At 39.3% G+C, this 25,600-nt stretch overlaps 1 protein-coding gene across 11 annotated transcripts in view; it reads right to left on the bottom strand.

Moving 5' to 3' along the window:
• The window catches only part of DMD (dystrophin), a 2,044,659-nt gene that overhangs the window by 1,690,654 nt on the left and 328,405 nt on the right, over positions 1-25,600 (bottom strand). The gene's annotated exons all lie outside the window — the stretch shown is intronic.

Here is a 25,600-nt window from a genome sequence, read left to right as displayed (position 1 = left end):
ACATGAGAATCAATAGCAGTCAACTTAAAACATGCCCTTGTTGCCACCAAAATACATAACAAAGTGAAAAGAATGGAAATTGAATAGAAGTCAATTCATCCATATCATCAACAGAGATAGAATTCACATCTTCACAGTTTGATGTTATCAAACATAGAGGGCTAAACTCAGCAATACTGGCACCCACTGGTGTGAAAATTGCCTCCTCACACCATCTTCTCCACTGTATCTCTGAGGGGAAATTCATCGCACTGGTGTCTCAGTCTCTGCCTTTATTGTGCCAGATGAGGGAAGGTAGTGTTTATTAGGCAGGTGTTCATAGGCCAGCTGCAGGAGTTTCTTTAGAGACCATCTCCCTCCACTGATTTTCTGTCCAAACCTCACTGTTGGTCCATGTTAGCCACCTTTGGTGCTGCCTGAACCCCTGCTCTCATCCTCCTGATGAGTAAGTAGGTCAATGCAATTTTATACCATTGCAATCCAATCTCTCAATGAGAGTTTTGATCTCGAGGGTAGTCTGCCACTAATTTTGCTAACATAAACCATCAGTGAATGCATCCTATAGATTTCAAAAAGGTAGTGTATTATGTACTTTTTACATTAGCTAAAACACAGGATCTGTATGACATTGGATCTGTTACTATCATGTAATGTAAACTGAAAGTCATAACTTCCAAGTACACCAGTAAGGAAGTTTAACCTAGACTATCATCCACACATGTATTTAGGATTAATCATTATGCACAAATTTAGCATAATCCTGCTCCTATTCCAGTTACTGGAAAAGCTTCTATTAATCTCACTGGAAGTATGTTTGGGCCTTGGCTTATCTTTGAAAAGACCGAGGTAGCTTCATTTTAGACAAATACATGAACATTCTGCAAATCTACTTAGTTTAAAAATAATCCACTACGGAAAATTATATATTTTTTCTGATTATATTCTAATATATGTTATCTTACTTTAAGTCTAAGTTATATGCTTTGATTTGATGTTAATTAGCAGACAAAACTTGTTTATTAACTATGGGACAGATCCTCAATTCCTGCACGGTCTCCTTTATGCCATGGAAAGTTGTTTCCAAGTGGTAGCCAGAGATTCCTCTGGAATAGGGAGCATGTTGGTTGCAAGAGGAGACCTGGCAAGAGCCTCTTGTACTCCAGTCATTTATTAGGCAGTTACTGTCTTCATGATTTAGAGCAGCTCTGAGGTTGGTCTAGTTTACACAAGGGCCAAATCAGCCTCCAGATTATGCTCCAAGGATACCTCAGCCCAAACCAAGCCAAGTCAAAGATCTGTACTGTAATTAGTATAAATAATCTTTTCTTTTTTAAATAACTATACAAGTCTAAACGTCCTAAAAGCAAAATAAACATCTATCCACAGACAATTTATGTATGCAACAGACATTCATAAGTAGCAATGCTATAATCTCTTCTAGTAGAGCCAACACAAAGAGAGAATAGATTTTTTTGTTTAACTTTTAACACTACCTATTTCTGATTAGGTGCATTTCCCACCCTTCTAAAAGACGAGGCTACACATTTTGTAGACTCAAAACTTCACCCCTTTCCTGGAGTTTGGCTTTACTGACAGAAGTTATCAGTAACATAACATAGCCAATTCAAGATCACGGCTTGACTCTCCAAGGACTCCAATAAGAGGACTACTTACCTTATAGCCTACAGTCTTTCTGCAGAGACCTACTTTCATTTCACTTTTGTCCAAAGAGAGGGTAAGGAGCCACCTTTATCAGTGAGACAGCAGAACTCATGTAACTTGTTCTCAATAGGAATAGCACCTGCTAACAGACTGGGGTGTTTTCAGATGTGCATTGCCAGCCTGTAATATTGTTAGACTTATTGGGCACCTAAAGGTGACTTATGTTTTTTGTTATTTGTTTACCACTTTCTGGTTTATTTATTTATTTAGAAAAATAATAACTGACCTCTATTTAAAGCTACGTTCTTGTATTACACAGAAAAGTGTTAAGAAAATGTTAAGGTTGCAATGTCAAGCACTCAAAGGTTAGGAAATGCCGGAATTCAGCCCCCTTGTGCATATGCATTAAGATACGGCCTTTAATTACACAACTACATAACATTTTTCCACAGGACTCCTGTCACACTCAGTGTACAGGATGGACAGTGTGATGGGAATTAATCAGGCCTCCTTGTCCCAGTCTCTCTGTCCAGCTCCTGGCTCAATCTGTCCTCACTTGCACTCCCACTGGCTCCCAGTTTCAATCTCCCTCCTGCCTCTGCAACCCAGTATTGCCCCAGACCAGGCTCCTAGTCCCTGGCTACCTCTCAGCTTCCAGTCTTTCTCCAAAGTCTCCTTAACCAGTTATTGCCTCCAGCCCATGCAAGACTGATGAAAAGGGAACACAATTGTACCAGAGCCCCAAGCTCAGCTCCCCCTCCCAAATAAACATTTATAAGTAATAACTTAAAAACAGAGTTAAACATTTTATTAAAGCTAATATTAATATATATATATACACACACCTCTACCCTGATATAACATGACCCGATATAACATGAATTTGGATATAATGTGGTAAAGCAGCACTCTGGGGGGGCTGTGCAGTCCGGTGGATCAAAGCAAGTTCGATATAACGCGGTTTCACCTATAACACGATAAGATTTTTTGGCTCCCGAGGACAGTGTTATATCAGGGTAGATGTGTGTATAATACATAGGTTGGGAAAAAAGTCTGTACACCTGGGTATAGTCCTTAGATTATCCACAAATACAAAGTTTATTTTTAAAAGTCATATGATACATAGAGTGCATAATCAACAATAACCCAAATTTAGGTGAATAGATTTAACAATACAGTTTAGATATTAGAATCTGAATACTTGGGTACATCACTCGTGAAAAGTTGTACAATGATTTGGTTGTGGAAAGCAAAATATATCAATGAGTGGAGATTGTCTCTCAGTAATTGAGAATTAGGTAGGTTGTCCATTTAGAAAATACAATCCATGAGGAAAGTATTTCAGTTACTTTCCTGACTGCGCTTCTCGTTGGCACTCCAGCTCATCCTTCATGGTATTGCTGACTTATTCTATGTAGATATCCCTCGACCACCTGGTAGCATCCAACACCATGAGTTGCCGCATCAACCGAGGATAGTGTTGACTGATTCCGCATTCTCTCAGCACTCGTTCATTACTGGGGTCCCATGCGCCTACGGTTCCAACGATCAGTGTGTATGTCTGGACCTGGTAACCCTTAGCTCTCAAAGTTTCGGCCAGAGGGGCATATTTCTCTACCTTTCGAGCTCGAGCATCGCGGAAGGCCCTGTTCTCGAATGACACTGTGACGTCCACCATGATGATCTTATTCCCGTTCCTTGCTGGTGATGACTATGTCCGTTGGCAGTTGGCTGTCGGTTCCAGGGATGGCAGAGTTTATGGAAACCTTTCCTATGGCTTGCGGGATGGCTCTGGAAAAGGTGTTCTTGGATGGCATTGTGTCGCAGCTGCCAAGCTCTCGAACGGGGCTTGCAACTACACAGGATGCGTGGTAGCATCTCATTGTAGCTGCACTTCCTGCATCGCTTGTCCCGATTCCCATTGTGGACCATTCCGTTCAGTGGGACACAGTTGAGCCAGGCCCTGTGGATGAACTTCCAGTCGGCAAACTGGGTGAAGTTGCCCCCAGGGAGGAAGTGATTGCTGGCGTCCCACTTGCATGTCACCTTGCCCTGGTCCGGCTTCCATTTCAGGTTTTTCATGTATTGGCAGCAGATGGCATCCAGTCACACCTGTGGTGGCCGCACGCTTTCCCCAGGGCAAGAAACTTCCCAGCCGATCCCTCCAGCCTGTCCACCCCGCCCGCTCCCCAGACCGGGCTCACTCTACAGGCCCTAGGGCTCTCCCCCCACACTAGAGGGAGTGGCCCACAGCAGCCAGGCCTTCTCCGTTGGATGTGGTGGTTGGCAGATCAAAGAAAGGCAAACTCTATGATTCTATGATCACACCGGTGTAAAGCAAGTGCAACAGAAGGAAATGGCACCTCATTGACCATGATGTACTGGGGCCCCCAATTTCTTGCCATAGGCCTGATGTCATCCACCCAGGTCCTGATCTCTCTGCATTTCAGCCAGGCTACTTCATGTTCCTTGTCTTCTACATTGTCAGAGCTCCAGCAGTAGCAGAGGTTGGGAAGGAGGAAGTACTCAGAGGACAGGGTGACAAGCTACCTCCTCTCAGTTCCTCTGCTTGATACCACAGTGGCCAATTGCAGGGACGGCGCTAGTCAGCCCCTACATTCCCACACTGGAACATACTTAATGCACATAGAATCTTCAAAGAATTTGGTGTTAAACTCTAAAAGAGTCTCTAATGAGCATTGTGAACTGAGATTTTTGGAAAGTTTATAATTCGGTGCTATTTTCTGCCCCATCATATCTAATCCATATTATATTCCCACCAGTTAAAAGAAAAGAACCTGTATTACACCAAGGTGTTGTTTGTGTGTCTTCATATACAAAGCAAAAGCAAATTTTAGAAACACTTCCATCTAAATGTGAAATAGACCAGTGTGCCACTTTTTGATATTTGCTGCCATAGTAGACTCTGTTATGATACATATTATATTAAATATTTCTGTTTTAAGATACCACCAAAGAATTTCATTGTTCCAATTGCATTGTCTAGAAAAGTGTTAGGAACTATTAATCAGCTGTGGTAAAACCCGTGTCACAACATTTCTATTCGTGACATAAAATTAAGCCTAATAAGCCTACAGTATTTCATAAGAGTGCTAAGCATTATTTAAATTCTTTTTGAGGTTCCTTCTGTCTGCATATTAATTGCTGAGTGAATAGAATAAAATATGCAAGACCTAACTCTTGTCTAAATAACTTAAAAACAATCTACCTACACTAATTGACCTTCACATTTAAGTTCATTACCTCTAAATCTAATCAATTTCTAGGACATCTTAGTACTTAACTCTGCCAAGATTAAAGGCTCTGCATTCATGACTATCTTTGAATTCACAGTCAATGTACAAACAGACCCTTCCTCATTCCAAATGATTTAATGAATACTATCACTTCCAAACATAATATTTTATGCATAGTCCGTGGTTTATTTCCATTGCAGTCTCAAATAAACCTGTGGAATGAACCATTGACTAGCTTTTTCTTTCTGTTCTATACTTATATATGTATTTGTGGTGGGGTGTTTTTTGTTTGGTTTGTTGTTTTTTTTTTGCCGAATGTATACATTGAGATCACTGATGTACTCTGATTACATTAAAAAAAAAGTCTCCACAAGAGACCTTCACTCAAAGAAAACATATAACTTTTAAAATTGTAAATTATTTGGAGATATCCATGCAGAATTATATATATATGTCTAGATTTTGTAAAGTGTTTAGGCTTTGTTCCACTCAGCATTGCAATACCTAATGGACTTAGGAGTCTAAATCTTATTTTCAAAGGTGATTTAGGCATTTAGGAGTGTAAAGCACCATTAACTTTCAATGAGACTTCTAGGGTATGTTTACAATGCAATTGAACTCCTGGGGCCGTCCCATTGTCAGCTGACTCAGGCTCACAGGGCTTGGACTAAGGGGCTGTTCTATTGCAGCATAGACATTTGGGCTCAGGCAGGAGCCCAAGCTCTGGGACCCTTCCCACTTGTGGGATCCACTCCAGAATATCCAATAGCCTGGTGGAGAGGAAACCCCCAGACCTGTGCAAGATCTGGGTTGAAGTGGGTGCTCCAAATCAGGCAGAGTGGGGAACCTGGGACTCCCCTATCCCAGGTAAGTGCCCTAACCACTGGGCTATTGGATATTCGGGGGCAGACACATGCTAGCTCTCCTGCCCCACAAGTTACCAACCTGCATGCCCTTGGCTGTCTTATGTGTAGTGTAGGCACGTTCTGAGCATGCCTATGGGATTAGGCTACACCGGCATGATAGATAGGAAAAGGCCTAGTTTGAGGACATAGCCAGCCTGTAGTCATGAGTGAGGGCTTCAAGTCACTCATTACCTATGGGGCAGCATCAGGATTTAGGCAGCATTGTGCATGTCCATTCGTGGAAACTTAGATGCCTATAGGGATAGGTGACAGCAGAGCGATGGTTCTGTGAATGTCCGTGGCACCCAGACATTGGACTCTGGCACCTAAATCTGTTTGTGCCCTTAGGCATTTCTGTGCTGAACAGAGCAACACCTAAATACCTTTAAAAACTCTGGCCTTAAACCCTCATTTAGATAAACTGATAAATGTCTAGACTCAATGGGTGGAAATCCTGAAACCATGGATATTCAGGATAACCATTTTTCCATAGGTTTCAGAGTAGCAGCCGTGTTAGTCTGTATCCGCAAAAAGAACAGGAGTACTTGTGGCACCTTAAAGACTAACAAATTTATTTTAGCATGAGCTTTCATGAGCTACAGCTCACTTCTTCGGATGCATAGAATGGAACACACAGACAGGAGATATTTATACATACAGAGAACATGAAAAGGTGGAAGTATGCATACCAACAGGCAGAGTCTAATCAATTGAGATGAGCTAAAGAAAGGGCATCTCCCACTACAAGAAATATAAAATTGCTTCTAATCTGTAGATGCTACACAAATTGCCCTAATCTGCTAAGAGTGTGTCTACACTGAAGCTGGAAGGTTCGATTCCCAGTGCAGATAGATAGACTCATGCTAGCTCAGCTCAAGCTACCGCACAAAAATGATCAGGGTGGACACTTCAGCACAGTCAGCAGCACAGGCTAGCCATCAGAGTATGGACCCAAGAGGTCAAGTGGTCTTAGACTTGGGTGGTTAGCTCATGCTGCTACACATGCTGCAACACCCACACTACTATTTTTTTAGCATGTTAGCTTGAGCTGAGCTACTGAGTATATCTGCACTGGGAATCATACCTCTCAACTCCAATGTAAACGTACCTTAAGAGTCCTCAAATGCAACATTTACCAGTTTTTGACATTTATGTCTCAGCTCCCTATGTATAAATAAGTTCAATAAATCATCACTTGTAATTTTAGATAATTCTTAGGTTGTCTAATGTGTGTGCTTTTTGTGTGTGCATGGTTTTTTAGTGGTTCATTGCATTTCAGAAGGAAACGGGCAGAGTAACACTGATTTTGGGAGAACCTGACAGGTATGGAAAATCTCAGGAAGGATGGAGCATTCACACATTTTCTAGGGCTTAGATACTCTGGTACTGTGATGCCCTTTGTGTCAGATTTATAGAACAGTCACATATTTCCAGTTACAGATCTAAATCAATGTACCCATCTGTGGGATTCAATGGGATATCAAGCTAGCATCTGATATTTGCACATATATGGATCAATCTTTCACTGGTGGTTTATATAATAAGATTCCAGGCATGTCACCCTGTCACTCTGAAGGCTATTAAGTCTGTAGAGTCAGAGCAGGGCAATGGAAACAGCCACAAGCATGACTGAGAGCTTTTTGTTGTTCAGAATATCACCAAGATGAACCATCACTGAGATTTGTTGTCTGTTACCATCCAAAGTTCTCAACTCTTTTGACTTTATGAATTACACCTGAGTGGTGCTCAGCTACTGTAAGGCATGTATCTGCAATTGTCAAGAGTCCTAGACCACTGTGATATCAGAAGTAACTCAGCCAATCACCACCCTGACTATATAGCTAATTTGTGCAGGAGTATCATTGGTTGTATAAGGGAGACTGGTGGATTACTTGGCCCAACTGCCATATCCATGCATCCAACTGCCGCTTGCACAAATCATCACAAATCTCCTAGCACAACAAAAACTACCCACGCAACAACACGACCTGCACACACAAGAACCCCAAATACAAACACCCCTCATTTGCCATGGACACAAATCAACACAAATCTACCAGCACAACAAAAAAAAACACCCACACAACAACACAACCAGCACTCACAATAACTCCAAACATCACTCTGAAGCCTAGAATGTCTGTTGACTCAGTGATAGAAAAGACTACAAGTATGGCTGAGAGCTATTTTTGTTTACAATATCACTAGAGTTGCCAGTTTAGGTTGGATGTATTCCTAGAGATTTCAACACATGACATAATCTTTAGTTAAAGATTAATCTTTAATTCCTGTAGACTCCAGGCCAATCCTGGAGGGTTGGCAACCCTAAATATCACCAGGTTCGATATTTTTGGCTTTTTCACATGAAATTTTATGAATTACACCCATGCGGTATCACAGCGATTCAGCTGCTAGTAAACTCGTCATCCCCCAAGGCACAAGTGTCATTACACCCTAGATGATAAATAACACAGCAGGTGCTGTTAGGCACGGAGTAAGTGTTTAGCAATGCATCAAACCAACAGCCTGATTTAGAGCAAATCGAAACATTGTCCCCGTAAATAAAAATTGTTTCCCTTAATATATAGCATCATAATTGTACATAGTTGTTCTGCTTTCCTACTTGAAAATAATATCCATATTGTATTTTATCACTCAGAGAAGCATTATACTATACCTAAAAAATGTGCTTTCAGACATTTATTTAGTGTATGTATTCTGGTCAAGCCAAGCCACAGCACTCTTATCAAAATGTTCAAGACACAAAGACCTCCAGGAAGTTGCAATCATAAGAACATAAGAACGGCTGTACTGGGTCAGAACAAAGGTCCACCAACAGTGGCCAATGCCAGGTGCCCCAGAGGGAGTGAACCTAAGAGGTAATGATCAAGTGATCTCTCTCCTGCCATCCATCTCCATCCTCTGACAAACAGACGGTAGGGACACCATTCCTTATCCATCCTGGCTAATAGCCATTAATGGACTTAACCTCCATGAATGTATCCAGTTCTCTTTTAAATGTTGTTATAGTCCTAGCCTTCACAACCTCATCAGGCAAGGAGTTCCACAAGTTGACTGTGCGCTGTGTGAAGAAGAACTTCCTTTTATTTGTTTTAAACCTGTTGCCCATTAATTTCATTTGGTGGCCCTTAGTTCTTGTATTATGGGAACAAGTAAATAACTTTTCATTATTTACTTTCTCCACATCACTCATGATTTTATATACCTCTATCATATCCCCCCTTAGTCTCCTCTTTTTCAAGCTGAAAAGTCCTAGCCTCTTTAATCTCTCCTCATATGGGACCCATTCCAAACCCCTAATCATTTTAGTTGCCCTTCTCTGAACCTTTTCTAATGACAGTATATCTTTTTTAAGATAAGAAGACCACATCTGAACACAGTATTCAAGATGTGGGCGTACCATCGATTTATATAAGGGTAATAAGATACTCTCGGTCTTATTCTCTATCCCCTTTTTAATGATTCCTAACATCCTGTTTGCTTTTTTGACTGCTGCTGCACACCGCATGGACATCTTCAGAGAACTATCCACGATGACTCCAAGATCTTTTTCCTGACTCATTATAGCTAAATTAGCCCCCATCATATTGTATGTATAGTTGGGGTTATTTTTTTTCCAATGTGCATTACTTTACATGTATCCACATTAAATTTCATTTGCCATTTTGTTGCCCAATCACTAAGTTTTGTGAGATCTTTTTGAAGTTCTTCACAGTCTGCTGTGGTCTTAACTATCTTGAGCAGTTTAGTATCGTCTGCAAACTTTGCCACCTCACTGTCTACTCCTTTCTCCAGATCATTTATGAATAAGTTGAATAGGATTGGTCCTAGGACTGACCCTTGGAGAACCCATGACAACTTAATTTACGAAAGAGCCTTTGGTGAGGGACCTTGTCAAAGGCTTTCTGGAAATATAAGTACACTATGTCCACTGGATCCCCCTTGTCCACATGTTTGTTGACCCCTTCAAAGAACTCTAATAGATTAGTAAGACACGATTTCCCTTTACAGAAACCATGTTGACTTTTGCCCAACAATTTATGTTCTTCTATGTGTCTGACAATTTTATTTTTTATTATGGTTTCAACTAATTTGCCAAGTACTGAGGTTAGACTTACTGGTCTGTAAGTGCCGGGGTCACCTCTAGAGCTCTTTTTAAATATTGGTGTTACATTAGCTATCTTCCAGTTATTGGGTACAGAAGCTGATTTAAAGGACAGGTTACAAACCACAGTTAATAGTTCCACAACTTCACATTTGAGTTCTTTCAGAACTCATGGGTGAATGCCATCTGGTCCCAGTGACTTGTTACTGTTAAGTTTATCAATTAATTCCAAAATCTCCTCTAGTGACACTTCAATTTGTGACAAGTCCTCAACAATGGGTGTAATGGTTTGTGTCTGTCCACACTGATGTAGTGGACAGTCTCTAAAACACCACTGAAATTCCATGTCCTTTCAGACATGACCCCCAACTATAATATCCCCCAGCAACTCAAAGTGGCTATGCTAATATACAAATACAGTTCCTGAGAAGTCAGAATATAGTCACATCTGCATAATATTTTTTCTTCCTTTCAACTACTGGTCTGGAATAAATGTTTCAAAACTTCTGTTTTCAAAAAGGACTTACACACATAGTAGCCTAAGTCCTGTTGTCTTTTCTACACAGTACAGCATTGCACACTAGAGGGCACTAATGTGCACCAATGTGTTGTGCACCAACTGGCCCATGTAGACCCTGCTGCTGCCCTGCACAGACAATCCCTCAGTCTCCTAAGTTCCTTTTGCAAATGGGACTTGGGCTCCTAACTCAGGTGCTATTGAAAAAGAATTTCCTATTGGATTCCCTTTTTCTTGACTTTTACTTTATATTTATCTAAATTTAGTTATTTTAAGCTACAGGAAAGCAGTAATTAGAGCTGGTTGAAAAAATGCTCATTTTCTCTTTTTTTTTCTTTCAAGGTTTCAAATTCAAAAAATATGACCAGCTCTAGTAGTAATGATATAATGAACATATATTATTATATAGTCTACGTTGTGTGTAATGCATGGGAAAAAACAACCACACCACCTCCCCCAGATAAAAGAATAAAGGCACTTAATAAACCTGCAACCTACAATCAAGCAATAAAAAAAGGATACACATCTAGAAAAAAATAACCAAATGACTATAAGTTCCACTGTGAAGTGTGTGTGAGTGTGTGTGTGTGTGTTTATTCTTGATCATCTCTTCAACACCTTCAACAGTTTAAAAGAAATTGAATGTGTACAAGTTCTCTATGTAACTCTGTAACATACCTGGTCTTTGGTGTAAATCAACCTTCAAATGTTATATCAAGGGAGAAGGATAGGGAAACGCTGCAATGAGTAAGGTAAGCTTTGTGGGTAAGATCTTTGTATGTATATGTACATCACTAAGCTACTTCTCTCTGGACAGCTACCAATTCTCACAGCACATAATGATTCTTACCTGCCAACCAGGCCATATCATAGTTTTTCTTCTGAATTAACAAAGGCAATTAAAAGTTGTGAATATTAAAGTATGCATTAAAATTATACTGACAAATGGTAAAGACAGATGGCCCATTTAGAATCTGCATTGAAGTATTTAATTGCATTAATCTCTTGTCCTATGTAGAGAGGGAATGCTTTGGAGTAAGACTATAGTCAACTTTAGCAATGTTCAGGCACTAATTTTGTAGCACTCCAGTAGACAAGGAGTAAGAATAATAGTATAATAAAAGTCCCTGCACATTGTTACATGCAATATATCCGAATGGACTACCTATAAAATTTTAAAAAGTCATGTTTTCAAAAATCACACAATTTATAGCTATCACATGCTAATTATAATGGCACAGGAGCATCTCATCAAACCATGGGAAGGCTCAACAAAGGAAAGTACATGACAGAAAAATAATTCACTAATCTTGATGATGTAAGGAAATAAACTGCAGCAGACAGAGAACACATAAAATGCAACAAGATGTCAAGAACATGTGAAAATTAATACTGATTTTCTCAAACACTAAAATTGTCACTTGTAATGGGAGTTCTTCTAATATTAATAATGCAGATAGATACAGCTCCAGTATGAAAATGTTTCTCTCTGTACACAAATGTATCACATCCGAGAGGTAAGTCACTACCATTTTATGACATATAAAAGTCAAATGGTATGTTATTAATGGGATTATATGTATTTAAATACTTATCAATAAGACCTTCAGTAGAATAAATAGCCCAGCAAAGGAGCATAACCCTTTTTAATGTTCTCCTGTAGTGTAGAGATAAGAAAGAGAGGAGATAGTAAGACAGGGCTGAGTTATGAATGTATATGATGTACGTTCTCTCTCCTTATTGGTGTGAAATGGATATAGAAAGAGCCTGTAGGTCCTGATCCAATGCCCACCGAAGTCAACAGCAGTCTTTCTCTTCACATCAATGGGCTTTTGCATCATCCTCTTAGCGCATGTAGGGTCACCTCTAGGTACAGTACTTCTGAGGAGAAATGCATACACTCTTTTACATAGGTCTGTAGAAACCTTTATTTAGGACCAATTCCTGCCATTGATGTTTAGGCAATCTCATCAGAAAAGTAGCTTAAAAGAGGTATTTACAGAAAATACTATGAAAACGTTAACAGAAATATTCTATGCAGGGTATTTTTCCCTTTTAAAACTAAATGTAACTCAAGATATCAGTGTTATGAAACAGTCAATTATAGAAATTTAGAAATCCTACTCTGCAGAGATCAAGGCACAGGATATATGCAGGTCTCTGGACTACATAAGGATTGAAATACTAAGTATCTATGATGCTTTCATCATCTGAGAGGAGAATATGTAGAGTGCTTCATTTTGGAAACTATACCTAGCAGTTTTCATCATAACCTCTCCAAACCTGGGATTCTGTGTTTATCAGCCTCTCTAAGAAGATAATTTGTCATAGCCTACAAATGCCTTTTTCCCGTAGCTCCCAGAGCTCAAATGAAAGGAGGTGATATTGTGGGCTTAACCGTGATACCCTGACATTCAAAGTACTCCTTACTCTCACTCCTTGCTCCATGAGAAAGAGAGGGGCCTCTCTTTCACTGCAATGTACCACCATCACCCCAGGCTACGTCTCTCACTACCCTCTTGACTTAACAATTTTTTTTAAAACAATGCCCATTTGAAAACTCATTTTGCACTACTCTGAAGAGAAGTGTTGCCCCTCCTCAGAGAATAGTCTCTTAGCATGTCAAGGATGCACTCAGCATCCTCTAGGAATGCTAAGTGCATGGTCAAGATCCTCACCAACAGATCATTTTATTCAGCACCTTTTGGATTTGAGCAGCCTTTTTGCGCTCTTGGCATTTGATGCATCACTATGGTCAAAAAGGACAAATACCCATCCAAATCTCTACTCCACACAAGTCATTAACAGGATTACATGAACAGAGGAAACACCAGCCATTGCCTGTAAAGATCACCAGACAGCTGCATCCAACATGCTGCAAGCAGCTACCTCACAAGGACACAAAAGCCGACATGCTGATCAATGCAGAGTCAATAAGTATTTTACCATTCCGTTTTTTGCCGACTCATCTCACTTGGTCAGCCTCATAGAACCTGGTATGATGGTCACCAAAGGCCTAGCACTAGCTTACCTTGCCTTCCAGAATGGTCTGTTCACCACAGATCGAGTCCAAGGGATGACAACTCAGGAGTCAGAATGCCTATTCTGTTCCCTACCAAACTCAAATGCAGGAAAAGCTCGATTGAAACTTAACTTTGTGAATCCCAAGACAAGACTAGCCTGAACATCCTGCTAATCTAATAACCTCCAGGCAACAAAGGTTTCCCAGAGGAATTGATAGAGATCCTGTCTGTGTTTCTCTCTGAACAGAAAGCAGCATCTGGGAATCATACAGACACAAGAACACTCACTTACAGCTGAGCAGGACTTGATTGCAAGAAGACTGATACAGTCACTGGCAGTGACTTGTTCTGGTGCATCCTTTACTTCCCTGGGCAAAGCTTTTTTTTTGATGCAGAGCTCTTCAAAGCTTTCATTTGAACTGTACTGCCTGTGGGATTGGGCTTCTCTGACTATCCAACTAGTTTTCTAAATAGGATAACTCATCCTTCTGTCATGCACAAAGGCCGAGTCATTTTCCCAACTCCCTCACTGACCTCTGTGTCTCACTCCCTCGTTATTTTTTTTTCTTGGATTAGCCTTCCTTCCAGCACTCACTCTGATCAGAGTGATGTTGCTGATCCCACAGTGGACAGCTGTCCCCAGATGCAGAGCAAGAAGTCATTCTGATACCTGTCAAGTTCTGAATTCTGAATTATTTCAGTGCATTATTTAAGCAAAAAGACAGCAAAATAAACTCCAATAAATTATACTTTGCCTAATATATATAATGAGTTTTAAAGTAATTAAGAAGAAATTTCTCCTACCTACTTAAATAATGTAGCTATAACTGCAAGTCTTCTTTCCCATTAAACTAGAAATCTATTTTTCATCTTCAAATTCAGAAATTCTATTAAGCTATTTAGTAAATAGTTATTATGTTGCTCTGTTCCCAAAAAAGGCATTTACAAGAAAACCACATGTGCAAGGAAGTAATCTTATTCAATAATAATAAATCTGCATTGTAACTGGAAGTGCAGCAGCACTCCCGCCTTTGAGGGTTTTTTTAAAAAAATACAATTCTGGCAAGGATGGCTGAGGATGCTCACATTATAATCTTATCACAGTCTTCATGAGATATGTTTGTCCCTACAATTAGCCATAAAGACAGACTGTTTCCTTCTCATAAAACTTTATTCCATGCAACATAACAAATTAGTCTGTTACATAGCTTCAGTTATGCATGATACTCATTTATCAAATGCAACTTACTAACGCAAGAAAATTGAATAGAAAAGAAATAAACTAGAGTGCTATAGCAACCAATAATATGAAAAAACATGTAACCATTATTTTAGCTGTTGAAGCTAAACTCTATTTCTGAATGAAGGTGCTAATTAAATTCCAATATTTAAACATATAATGTACTTTGTGTATTTCTAATTCTCAAGAATTTAAAGACGAAACAGAAGCTTCCTTTCTATTTTTTTTTTAAATTCTCCAAGTTTTAGTACCTGTTGTTTTGTCTGTGGCATTGGTTAACACAAGAAGAGTTACAAAACAGGTATTCCATGCCTAATACAAAATGAATTTCTGTCCAGGAAAGAAAATGTTATCCTTTAGCATCTGGTACTACATAAAACCATTATAATGCAATTAGGCAGACAAAGGACAAGCTGCTAGAAACAAAAATTAAAAGATGATGCCCAGACAGCACTCAGTAACAGATTTGGTTCCATGTGCTGCTGTGCTAAACCATGCAACGTCCTTTCAAATATAAAAATGTTTGTACAGGATTAAGCACAGTGGGATTCCAATCTCCATTGGGGCTCATAGGTGCTGCCATAACCCAAGTAAATAATACTACTAACCCATACAAAAGATTAAGTTATTTTATTTTAAACAATGTTTCCTATCCACTGCAGGTTTCGATGAGAACTAAGCCATTAACATGATCCTATTAAAGGAGAACGGCTCTTTTCATCAGTACCTGCACACTATATACTAAGCCAAAGTAGTAAATTTCTCAACTTCCAAAGTAATATATTATTTAATATATTATTTGGAAATTGGGGCTGGAAAAGTATCCTAACACTAAAATACTTGAAAGAAGCTGAAAGCGAATTTTTAGACAAGTTGTATAAAACAAGGTAAAATAGGTTTGACATTTTTTGAAACAGCTTAAAATGTTTTAAAACTGTTTTAAAGGAGTGTATTTAAGAGATTATTTGTTCTGTCCATTCCTTTTGGGGGGGGACGATCAGTTTAATTTTTATTAGTATAAAACAGTTTTAAAATATTTATTACTGGAAATACTGATGCATTTATTATTGGAACTTAAGTGAGGCTGTAACTGCAACTTGGAATAAAACCTGTGCTTGGAGACAATATTTAAATACAAAATGGAAAAAAATAGAAAATATTGATCAGTTCTATAATACTGATTTATATGATGTCCGCTAGAAAAAAAATAAAATAATGTGCATTTTAACCATATTTTACTAATTGAGCAAATTAGCAGCAATGGACAACCACAGAACTGGAATAGACTATTTCAGCTTTTTATCCTATCTTCTAATATCTGAGCACCTCTGCTTCAAAATTTGTCTGGAACTCATAATTTCAAAGGCACTCAAAATCAATGATAAATGAAAAGAAGAAGAATTAATAAAACATGTTCTAACATAAAAAGTTTGCATACGGTTATTGGAGATGATTCAGGGTGATTTTTACTTTATACAGACTTGTTTATGCAATCCCACAATGGGTTTGTTGTATACTAACATGCTTGCCTTAAGGGTCTGTGTATGGTATGTCTTCAGAAAATCATAATTTTAATCTATAAAAATGTTTCAGAAATGTTTAATAACTCATGCGTGCCATGCAAGCAAATGAAAATGGGCCTGATACTTCTACTCTCCTGCAAGTGGGAAAAGAGGGGCTGAGTATAGGCAGAGCTTTGGCTCTAATTGCCCCATCCAGGGCATCAGCCAGCACAAATCATGTTCACTGTTCCCTGCAACTGGTGTTCCTTCAACATTTTCAAAATTTCTAATGCTGATGGCAGGAGGAGGTTGCTTTCAACTGGAGTTACTCCTCCTGATTTACACTGATGTAATTAAGATCGAAATCTGGACCAAATGGTGCAAGTCTAGTCATAGGCACTTCAGAAAGAATTCAGCCATTAAAAGAAATTTACAGTTTCAAAGAATATCACTATTACAAATATATCCATTACCAATAGTATGATATCTTGCTAAAATATTGTTCCTTAGGCTTCCTTTCATCCCAGTCCTCTAATGACATGTTTGGAAGCTAAGTGGAAACAGAGTTTTCAATTAAAGGGTCAGTAATGCAATGATGAGTAAAGACCTCTCTGATGAGGTGGACACTTTATCAAGAGGAATCCAATTACAAGATCATGCCTGGATAACAAAAGATTACTCTGTTAAACTAAACAGACTCATCTTCCAGCTAAATCAGTACAGGAGACATGATCCTGGTAGGAGAAACGAAAGCTAATCTTCTGAAATTTCTGTATGGTCTTCAACTTCCAGTTAGGCCTGAAAAAATCCTCTCATGATATCACAGTCAGAGTTTTTATCTGCATCAATGATACTGAAGTAATAACATATTTTAACAAACAGGAGTGAATTTTGAATATAATGGTCCTCAAAAACAGAGAATTCTGAATACAGAAAAAAACACAACAGTAAATCAAATGTGATTCACCTAGCAGGAAATCTAGTCATCAGAACAGATTGCTTGAGTCAATGTAGATATGTTCATTTAGGAGAACAGACACTCAAACCACAGATCTTTTCCTGGTCATGAGAGACCAGTGTTGAAGCTTTTGATCAAGTCACAGTTACCAAGGTTTTCCTTTCTACTGTTGACATAAATATATTAGTGTTAGGATCAGTGGGACTTGAACCCTGGCCTGTAGGGCTACCAGACACCAAGCATCCCCATATTGGCACATAGCAGGAGCTCTAATGTGCCCATCCCCTCTGACCCATAATCTGGTTTGTGCAGTTTGCACACCATGGAAAGTCCCACCTCTAGTGATCCAACTGACAGTTGACTTGGAGATCCCTGACTGGCTCCTAGATCCTATATATGCCTATGGGGTGTACCAGGAAGTGCCCAGGCAACAATGCTGAACCCTAGCTAGCTGCCACAACCACACTGCTTCTGAACTCCAAGTACTGACCTCAGCTCTGATTTGGATTCTGATTCACAGTCAAGTGCCAGAAGCCCAAAACAGACCCTGATACCTAGTATTGACCCTCAGCCTGCTTCATGACTGTGTCTGACTCTTGGCTTGACTCCTGACTCTAATTTTGAACCTTGTCTTGCCTCTTGACTCCAATTCCAGTTCTGAATTTGGTTCTTGGCTCTCAGTCTCCTGTCTATCTTTGTACAGGATCCTAACAGTTTGCCTGGACCCCCTAATCTGTGGAGAAGATGGCCGGTGTGAGGACATGGAGGCATGCGAACTTAGGTGATGCAGCTCTCATCTGACAAGCAGTCCCCGTGGGTGCAGGCCACCTGACTAAACAATGAAAACGCCACACTATGGGCCCAAATGGCACAGTATGCTACTGAGAAACAGATACTGTGAAAGCAGGCTTTCCAGTTGCACGTTGAGAACACTGTCCAAACATGCACACCTGGACCCCAGTCCAACACTTCACCTCCCAAAGTGTTTCAACTGAGACAGCCAAAAATTTAGGGCTATCATCAGCCAACATTACCTGCTGTTCCTGTTCCACTTCCAGTTCTACCCCACTGACCCGGCCAAAGCAGGATTCATAATTAAACTCCTGAAGGGAGAGGTGCTGGATTGGGCTTTGCCCCTATTCGAATGACAGAGCCTGATACTATCAAACTGGGACAGTTCCTCCAGGTCTTTTTCTTTATTTTTGAGAATGCTCACTGCGCTAGCTTGGTCAAAACAGCCCTGCAAGAACTATGGCAAAAGCAGGGATCAGCCACCTCCTACGCCACCCACTTTAGGCAACTCAGCTCTAATACACAGTGGAATGAAGCAGCCTGGCTCTACCATTTCTGGTGAGGATTATGTGAAGAGATCAAAGATGAGCTAGCTCGCATAGAAACCCTGATCAACCTACATGTCTTCGTCAACCTCACCACCGCTATTGACAATAGGCTGCATGAGTGAAGAAAAGAAAGGAAGAGGGCTGTGCTGCCATCTAGCCAATATCCCCCAGCACCCATTTCTAGCCCAGTCCCAGAACACATGCAAATCAACACAGCCTGTCATCTCCTGACTCCCAAAGAGAGGAAGTGCCACTACACCATAGCTTGTGTTTCTACTGTGGAGAATCTGGACACACTCTTGCTCTCGCACAGAAAAACTACTGCTTGCACCCTAATGCCTAAACCCCGTCTGAATACTGTGTGGCTATTATCCTCGATTTTACAGTCGATTTTCCTGTGTCTGACAGGCAGTCATCCTCATGGTGGTAGACTAACTAAATAAAATGGCCACTTCCTCCCTGCCGTGCATCTGCCCTCTACAGAGGAAATGGCTCAGCTCCTGGTGGAACATGTCAGCGATCTCTATGGACTCCCCCAAATGGATTGTCTGACTGAGAACCAGAATTTGTGTCACAGTTTTGGCAGAAAACTCTATGGTTGCTTCTGGTCCATGCTCATAAGTCTCATATATAGTCTTTAAGGTCAGAAAGGACCATCATGATCATCTAGTCTGACCTTCTGCACATTGCAGGCCATAGAACCTCACCCACCCACTTCTGTAAGAGACCCCTAACTTCTTGCTGAGTTATTGAAGTCCTCAAATCAAATCAAAGTCCTCCACTCACCATCCACATGCTGATGACCAGTTAGAGTAAATCAGATTTCGGAGCAATTCCTGTTATGCTTTACGAATTATCATCAAAATGACTGGTCAGCCCTCTTGCTCCAAGCAAAGTTTGCCAACAATGCTCACATTATTCTTCCCTAGGCAGAGTCCTTTCTATATAAACTTCACCTCTATATACCCTGCAGCTACCAGCTGGGTCTGGCAGATCCATGAGGTCCAGTAGGAGCTTAAAACACATCTTGAGAATGTAAAGAAGGACTACAAGTGACATGCTGACCTTCAGCATTGGGAAAGCCTTGCATCTGTGTGGGAAAGAAGGTGTGTCTTTCAGCACAACACCTCACATGGACCAGTCCTGTCACAAACCGGGTCCCCATTTTGCTCTGACTAAGCAGATTCTAGAAGGGTCCACCCAGTGTTTCATGCATCTCTACTGAAGCCACATATAAACAGCCCCTGTATACACTGAACACAATTGCCTCCCTGCAGTGCAAGATCAGTTTCATGACAAATACGCAGTCTACAATATGCTGGCCTCTAAAATGAAACATTGCTCCCTTGGATATTTCATTGATATGAAAAGCTATAACCTCAAGGAGTGATCCTGGGAGCTGACATCCCAGGTCCGTGCACCCAACCTTGTGGAAGCCTTTCATGCACGCCATTCAGACAAATCCAGCCAGCCAGGCAGCGCCCCTAGGGGAGAGATGATATAAGGACAGATGGGACTTGAACCCAGGCCTGCAAGACTATTAGCTAATCAACAGCCCCACACTGCCATCTGGCTGCAGCTGTAACCTGCCACTCTCTGTGACTCACAAGCTGCTGACATTGCACACCAAGAGGAGTCCCGTTTTAGTAATCCCTGATTGTATCCTTGATCTATATAAGCCTATGGAGCATATCAGGAAATGCCCAGGTAACAATGCAGATCTCTAGCTAGTTGCCATGACTAGCCTACTTCTCTGCTTCTGAATTCCTAGTATTGACCTTAGCTCTGACTTATACTCTGACTCCTGATTGACCCCCAGAACTCCAATATTGACTGACACCTCCTATTTACCCTTGGCCCAATTCCTGACTGTGTCTCAGGCTTTGACTCTTGGCTTCAGTTCCTAGCTCCTGCCACTATTCCTACCTACCTTTGCCAGGATTCTGACAATTTGTCATGACAATGAATGAATTCTTAGCCCCTCCACCAAGAGAGGTGTGCCTTTTTCTAAGTAATGAAAAAGATCCACCAGGAATAGTTCGCTTCATTCTAAATTATACCAGAGTGTCTCAAGAGACATTATCCACTCAGTGCAGAAGCTTGAGTAAGCAGATCAGCTTTATAGTGTGCTCTCAAAATCAACAATTTCTAATGCACCAATGGGAAAGCCAAATTCCAGAGTGGAGTTCCTTCATTGAGAATACCTCTAGGGAACATTAGTAAGAGTTCTTTAGTTATTGGGGAGGGGGGTAGTTCTAAGGCTGAGAGCCTAGCCCATGTGAGGTTACTCTCGGAAAACAAAGGATCTCCTCAGACAAAGTTAATACTGCCATCCTGCTATCCTGAAGGGATTCCACAGGGATATTCTTTTGAGGTTATGTACAACTAGATAATTTTCTTCTCTAAATGCCTTTATTTCAGTCATATCAAACTTTATCCAGGAGGATTTAGACGAAGTTGAGCAAAAAAACACAACAAAAGTAAAAAATATCCGGGTTTCAGCTATCTGATCTCTAGGGGGATTGATAGGTATCTTCCCCATGTGGTACCATTCTGCTATCTATACATTCATGTTATATATTTGGACAATGGCCTCATTTCCTTTATGCATAATGCCCATTTACTTGGGCAATGTCTAGAATTAAACTAGTAAATGTCAATGTTTTGGATCTGCACTTCTGTTTATGTGTTTTGCAGTAATAGCCAAAGGAATTAGAGATCTGCTTTTCTAGACACTGTACACACACATAGAAAGAATGACCCATGCCTAAAAGAGCTTATATTCTAAATATTTTGTTAAATAGAATGTATGCCCCCTTCCCATCCCATCCCCCTCCTTTCAGCCTGTAGATTTGGTGGTTGTAAGTTTGGTGTCCTGGAAAGTTACCTTATACAGGTAATCATTTCTTCCAGGAAAGTCACTGAAATTGTGGCTATGATTTATGAGTTTCTTTTCCTTTCCTGTCCCTCCATAATGTGTGTGTGTGGAGGGTGGGGAGGAAGAATGAAAACTATTCCCAGAATCCTTACAATTAGTTCTGACTTCCATGTTTCCCAAGAAACCTATCAGAGTAATTAAATTTGATCCAAAGAAAACCAAATTTTACTTCAGAAAGTTTATTTCTTTCTCCTGACTCAATAAGGGCTCTAAGGCTTCAAAATGACCCATTGTCATGAAAGTCATAAAAGTGAAGCGCAACCTAGTCCTCTTCCTGGAAAGAGCACATTCTGCTGTTTGTGTTTGTTTTGTGGACAGAAAGAATCTGCCTTTGAAAGAAAATATTCTACAGAAGATCTCCATTTCCCCCATTACTTGTCTAATTATAAAATAATAGATATATGGTGTCTACTGATGTGACCTTCTGGTTACAACCCTCTCAGAAGCTGGTTCAATGGTGACAACTCATGTACTGGCCTTCCATAATGCCCGAGCTTGAAAGATAGAGAAATATGCCCCTCTGGCCGAAACCTTGAGAGCTAAGGGTTATCAGATTCAGACACGTGCACTGATCGTGGAGCTTTGGGTGCATGGGTCCCCAGTAATGAGCGAGTGGTTAGAGAATGCGGAATTGGTCAATGCTACACTCAGCTGTTTTGGCAACTCAACGCCATTAGGTGGTCGAGGGACATCTACATAGAACATCACTGGACATCGGCAATACCAGGAAGGATGAGCTGGGGTGCCAATGAGAAGCTCAGTCAGAAATGTAACAAATACTTTCCTCATGGATTGTATTTTCTAAATGGACAACCAACCTAATTCTCAATTACTGAGAGACAATGTCACTCATTGTTATACTTTGCTTTCCACAACCAAATCTCTGTACAACTTTTTCATGAGTATTCGGATTCTAATATCTAAACTGTATTGTTAAATCTATTCACCTAAATTCGGGTTATTGCTGATTATGTACTCTATGTATCATATGACTTTTAAAAACTAACTTTATATTTGTGGATAATCTAAGCAGTATACCCAGATACTTACAACTTGGCTATAGGGACTGATGCGCTGTAATGAGCAGAAAGAGAAATATAATCCTTATCTTAAATTGTGTTTGTGTGGGTTATAGACACTTTGGATGTCCCACTGTAATTGATGATGGAGTACACGCTATTTGTAAAAATAACTTATTTCATTAAATTTAAGAAAGATTGCAATGGGGAACCTATTACAGAATGTTTAACGTTAATTCCTTTTCTAATGTGTTTCAGTACAGGGCAATTCCTCTAGTTACCAATACTAAAATATAATGAATCTGAATGGTATTTCTTACCAGCCTCTTAAAGAAGCACAAATGGTAACCTCAAGCCACAAGATATGGTGCCAAAGTGTTCTGCATGATGTGGAGTGCAACAAATACGATCAACCATATTATTCTCTTCAGTTATGTCACAAGATTATAATTCATTATAATAAAGTCCTTTAAAATGACAAATAAATATATGTAAAAATATTTTTTTGCTGAAATCTATAAATAATTTGCTCAGAACCTCAATACTATCCTTAATCTCAGGACTTTTCATTATGTTCATGCGGCTTAGCTAATAAAAGCAAACTTTATGCAGACCAGATGAAAGTGGCATTAAGTTAGATGAAAAAATATAGCCCTACTGGCTAATGTGTGCTAAATTAAGACATACTTAGCTATACTGAATTGAGTCATGCACGTTGCTAATGCTCAGTGCCCATTGGCAATAAAACGAGGATCAATGTCTCTCTTTGTTCTTAGTGAAATTTTCAAGATTTAAATAAAAATAAACCAGAAACTTCTGCTAGTGCCATAGAAACAAAACTTACACACAGTGAAGCTAATAATTGATACTGGAAAAGATTTTACAACAGAACAACAGGTAGGACATAGTAAAGCAAAACTGTGTTTTAAATAATCCTTAGATTTAAAAATTCTCATCGCAGAGGCAACAAATGCATTAAAAAAAAAAGAAAAAAAAAGAAAGAGCCAAGGGCCTGATCCAAAGCCTATTCAAGTCAATTGAAAAGCTTTCAAACTAAGACATTTTCAAATTATTTTGTAGAGGTTCAAAAATTACCATCTGTAAAGTACCCCAGGTGGTGCTAAAAGTTGAATGAGAAACTATGCCATTTTACTTCACAATAGAAGGAGGATGGTAAAAAGGAACTGAAGCGAAATTAATTGTCTTGGACTGCACAGGACATTTTATTCATTTAAGTAAACAGCCTTATGTGTTTTCTTTTGCTTTCATAGTGACACTAGGTAACTACAATAACTCCATCTATTTCAGTTCAGGTTATATTAAGAGCAGTGTCTGGGATGATGGTAATGTGCTGAATTGCTCTCATAACAGCAGTAGATGATATAGTAATATACATCTTATTTTTAACTGCTAAAAATAAGAGGCATGCTGACAAGATGTTCAGAAGCATCACAGAGCATGGATGAGCTCATATTGTGTTTGATTGTGAACCTGAATGGATACTTTTATGATACTTTTTATGATACTTACAAACTTCCTGATTCACTTTGTTACGGTTTGGTTACTCATTATACTTCCTCACAGTCTAAGATCTATAGGTGATGCCAGGTAGTCATGAGTTTTCATAGTGTAAAATAATCAGTCTACATATTTACAAAAATAAGTAATTAGTTTCCTAACTTGAATAAATTTATTCTCTTAATCAGCTAATTTAACCGTATTAAGTGCTACACTCAAACATGGAAGTTAATGTGTCAGGGAAGAATGTGCTCTCACCTGCTCAGATCAGAGATTATGAAAGTACCCAAATTTCTTTCTAGTCTACTGTGGAAAACGACAATGAGATCAACTTTATTGTCATAATCACATATTTTATCAAATGTGGCTAAGTTTGTTATAACATTTGCTCTAAACTTTTCTTCTGAGATTGCAAAAGCACTGAGAGAGAAACTCAGCAGTGTCAACAAGTTCGGTGGCATAGTTCAAGCTGTGAAGGTTCAATAAATAGGTCCGTAAACATTGCAAATCAACACAGCTTTTGATGAAATGTCAAGCAAGACAGAGCTTAGCTATATTCAGCTCAGCTTGAACTCATAAACCATTAACTGGCCTCTGTAGTTTCCAGAGAAATCTGTCTTATGAATAAAACACAAATATAGAAATTAAAAAAGGTATTTTAAAAGAGATTAATAAAAGGCTTTTAATAATGAGAAATGGAATTTAGTCAGTCACCAGGGATGAGGCTTACAAAGTAAGCAGTAATGGATTATTATAGATCTTTAAGCTATAGCAACTTTCACTTTATACCTCCACATTTGATAAGACGAAAACTGGGAAGATAAAACAAAATCCACTTTGAAAAGTCTCTTACTAACTTTGTTTTAGGTTTGAAGCACTGCAAAATAACTTCCATAAAGATTTTCATATGTTTCCTGCGTGCATGAAATTTAATATTGCTTTATGCTTCAGAAATACACTATACTATATCTCCGTCCCTTCTTAGTAAGAGACATATGGGAGGATTAATTCTATGGAAAGCATACAAAAAACAGAAGCAGGTATGCATTTTAAAAGTTAAATATTGTATTATATCGCATATGTTAAAATATGCTTTCATTTATTTAGTGAAAGATTTGAAGTTACTATAGTTACCTTTCACAATCAATCTTTTGCAGACTAAATCTAAGTGATTATCTTAGGCTGAATGCAAGGTTGTTTTGACCCAGTGGCCCAGTTTTTGAGCTAAATCTGTATAATAAGTAGGGTAGCTCATTTGACCATGTCCGAATTTGTCTGTAGTGAACTTTAGCATCTTTCTGTTTTTATGAAGGCCTCACCTTTAAAAGAAAGATCAAAATGTATTTACATGCACAAAGTAAAATCTCGGTTAGCCATACTTATGCAATAACTTTGGTATCACTGTTATGTACATATCTGCATTATCAACTTCCTAGTGAGTTATTTATTCTTTATTCTAATAAGACTCACATATAGTGTGTGCAAATGTGACTATTCCAAGTTTTCAATCTCTGTATTAGCAAATAGCTGATACGATCTGAACAACATTTTTGAAGCACCTAAAAAAGTTATGCAAAACACAACCATCAAACAAA

The sequence above is a fragment of the Mauremys mutica genome, chromosome 1 (assembly GCF_020497125.1).
Source record: "Mauremys mutica isolate MM-2020 ecotype Southern chromosome 1, ASM2049712v1, whole genome shotgun sequence".
NCBI classification, from domain to species: domain Eukaryota; kingdom Metazoa; phylum Chordata; order Testudines; family Geoemydidae; genus Mauremys; species Mauremys mutica.
The sequence above is the reverse complement of the archived record's forward strand: the minus strand, read 5'-3'. Positions and strand labels throughout refer to the sequence as shown.